The sequence below is a fragment of the Mustela nigripes genome, chromosome 3, assembly GCF_022355385.1.
Source record: "Mustela nigripes isolate SB6536 chromosome 3, MUSNIG.SB6536, whole genome shotgun sequence".
NCBI lineage: Eukaryota > Metazoa > Chordata > Mammalia > Carnivora > Mustelidae > Mustela > Mustela nigripes.
In genome coordinates this window covers 147390203-147392936 of record NC_081559.1, presented here as the reverse complement: position 1 = coordinate 147392936, position 2734 = coordinate 147390203, and the positions used below count along the sequence as shown (strand labels likewise).

Genomic DNA, 2734 nt, shown 5'->3' with positions numbered 1-2734 from the left:
CCTGCTTCCCTCTCTCTCTCTCTGCCTGCCTCTCTCCCTACTTGTGATCTCTCTCTGTCAAATAAATAAATAAAATATTTTAAAAAAATAAGTTATTGTTTTCCATATAGGTATACAATTGATTCAGCATCATTAATGAAAAGAGCATGCTTTAGCCCATGTATTTCAGGGTTGTCTTTGTTATATGTCAAGTGGTCATATGTGTGTGGGTCTGTTTCACTGTTTTGTTTCTGTTGTTTCTTATGCAGACATGTTACTTCTCTGTTGGTTGATCCATGGTTGCCCCTTATGTTGTATACTAGTAGGATGTTAATGCAATTTCTGAAACAGTTAAGCGCACTTGTGAAAATTGTATTTCAAATCTGCCGAATCATAAGCTTCTTCCTGGTAAAGACATTTTATAAGAAAATTAGACTACCTAAATAGTCATTATTAAACTGTATTTTCCTCCCCCCAATGCATATTGATTAAAAATCACCATCTGTTTCTAAGACTGGTTAGGTTCCTCTCAAGTGGGTAGGTTTTCCAAAGTGACTCTGAAATCACAGTTATCTCTTATAAAATTGCTGAAGCATTTTATCAGGAATTCTAATTATTTTCCAGAAGGGATAATAGATCATATCAACTCATAAATTCTATCAAAGACCAGTTTTAGGACAATTTTCTTTCTTAAAAATGTTTTTATAGCAAATAGTCGATTTCAGACTCCTGGACAGAAATGTTCTCCTAGATTTTGAAATTGTGGCAGGCTAACTTCCTTTTTTTCAGTTTATTCTAACTTTATTCCTCAACTCAGTAATTTAAAATTTTTTAAATTTCTTTTCCTCTTTCTTTTCATTGAAGTGACTGCAAAGCTCATGATTCAAACCACGTAGGATGAAATTGAAGGATTTTTGAATTATCCATATGTTCAACATTTTCTAATATTTCAGCCAAATATGAATTTAACAATCTGGCTCTAAATCTCCAAAAACAAAAATAATTCATATGAGGAAAATAAATAATCAGCAATAGGGAAATATTTTGCCTAATTCACTTTCACTTCATAGTAAAATTATTTAAATTTAATCATTTAAAAATATAAGGTGAAAATAAGTCAAAAGGAGTGGGAGAAAATAGGACTCATTGTATATACTTTTCTTACTCTTACTGCTTACTCCTTAGAACTCTACCATGACTCATGAGAAATTTTTAACCTGTAAAAGGTTTGATTTGGGGTGTTAATAGAAAACATCTTTTAATATATTAATTTATTTTAAGAGCCCATTTTATGGGGTAATGATTAGGCCTTAGGCAGGTATTCCTATCTCCTTCAAAAATAAAAGACATATGAGGCAATTATATTAACTTTGCTTTAGAACATCCTTCAGGGGCGCCTGGGTGGCTTAGTGGGTTAAAGCCTCTGGGATCGAGCCCCACATCGGGCTCTCTGCTCAGCGGGGAGCCTGCTTCTCCCTCTCTTTCTTTGCCTGCCTCTCTGCCTACTTGTGATCTCTATCAAATAAATAAATAAAATCTTAAAAAAATAAAATGTCCTTCAATTTTCTTATGTTAATGGTAAAGTCAAATTTATATGTCTTTCAAAATAACCAATAAAGCACTGCATTTATTTATAGTGTAGAATTCTTGATATGTCTACTATTAGCATGATTTTTACAATCGGACTGGTGCAAACAGAGAGTAAATCAGTCCTATAATCTCCAAACAGTCTCCCTGGGCCTTGCGTCTAAAACCATCTGGACACTATGACAGCATTCTATTTATTACATACAAAAGCCTGGATCCTGCCGACACATAAATAGTAATTAAACACACAAGCCAACCGTGCATGCCAGATCGGCTAGAACTATCCTTTGAGTATCTTAGAATTTCCATGCCAATGATCTTATTGAGAAATTGGCTGATGATTAAAGATTAATGATTTATGGTTGCAAGTGAGGTTCATTTGGTGCTTACTGAAATACATTTGATAGTATCTTTACGATTTTTCTAGAATCCATAGTCTTAGAGGTAATTACTCTTAAGAAAATACCTCAGTTTCAAACACAAGTGTAAGATGCCATCACATAAAGTTTTATACCTTCTTGGATAGCAAGTTTACCTTTCTATGCTTTCAAGTATAATTCTTAAACTTTACATGTTAGACAGAGGAATTGTTTAGGGTTTGTTTTTTTCCTAGCTTTGCTTCTATAATTCATATCTTCTCTGCCTAGTCACAACCTGTGCTTAAAGCCAGTGGACATGAGAAAAAGAAATATAGTAGAGGCATTTACAAAGAAACTTGGTTTTACCTTTGGTTATTCAGCATTTTACTTTTTAAAAATGTTTTCTTTTTTAATAATTACATATTAAATTAACATATAATGTGTTATTTGTCTCAGGGATACAGATCTGTGATTCACCAGTCTTACACAATTCACAGCATTCACCATAGCACATACCTTCTCCCATATCATAGCACATGTCCATTCCCCAGCCACCCTACCCCTCCTCCCCACCCCACCCCCAGCAACCCTCAGTTTGTTTCCTGAGACTAAGAGTCTCTTATGGTTTGTCTCTCTTTCTGGTTCCATCTTGTTTCCTTTTTCCCTCTCTTCCCTTATGATCCTCTGACCTGTTTCTCAAATAATGTTTCTGTTTTTAAGAATTTGTTGATTCCAGTGAGAAAGTAGTATTGGGGAGAATTATTCCGTTAAGTGTTCAGATAAAACCAGTAGATGTAGTTGAGGTTGAG

The 2734-nt window shown here is 34.2% G+C and overlaps 1 pseudogene; it reads right to left on the bottom strand.

Moving 5' to 3' along the window:
- The window catches only part of LOC132014566 (heterogeneous nuclear ribonucleoprotein A3-like), a 12085-nt pseudogene extending 9622 nt beyond the window's left edge, over window positions 1-2463 (bottom strand).
- Window positions 2464-2734: the final 271 nt, after the last annotated feature.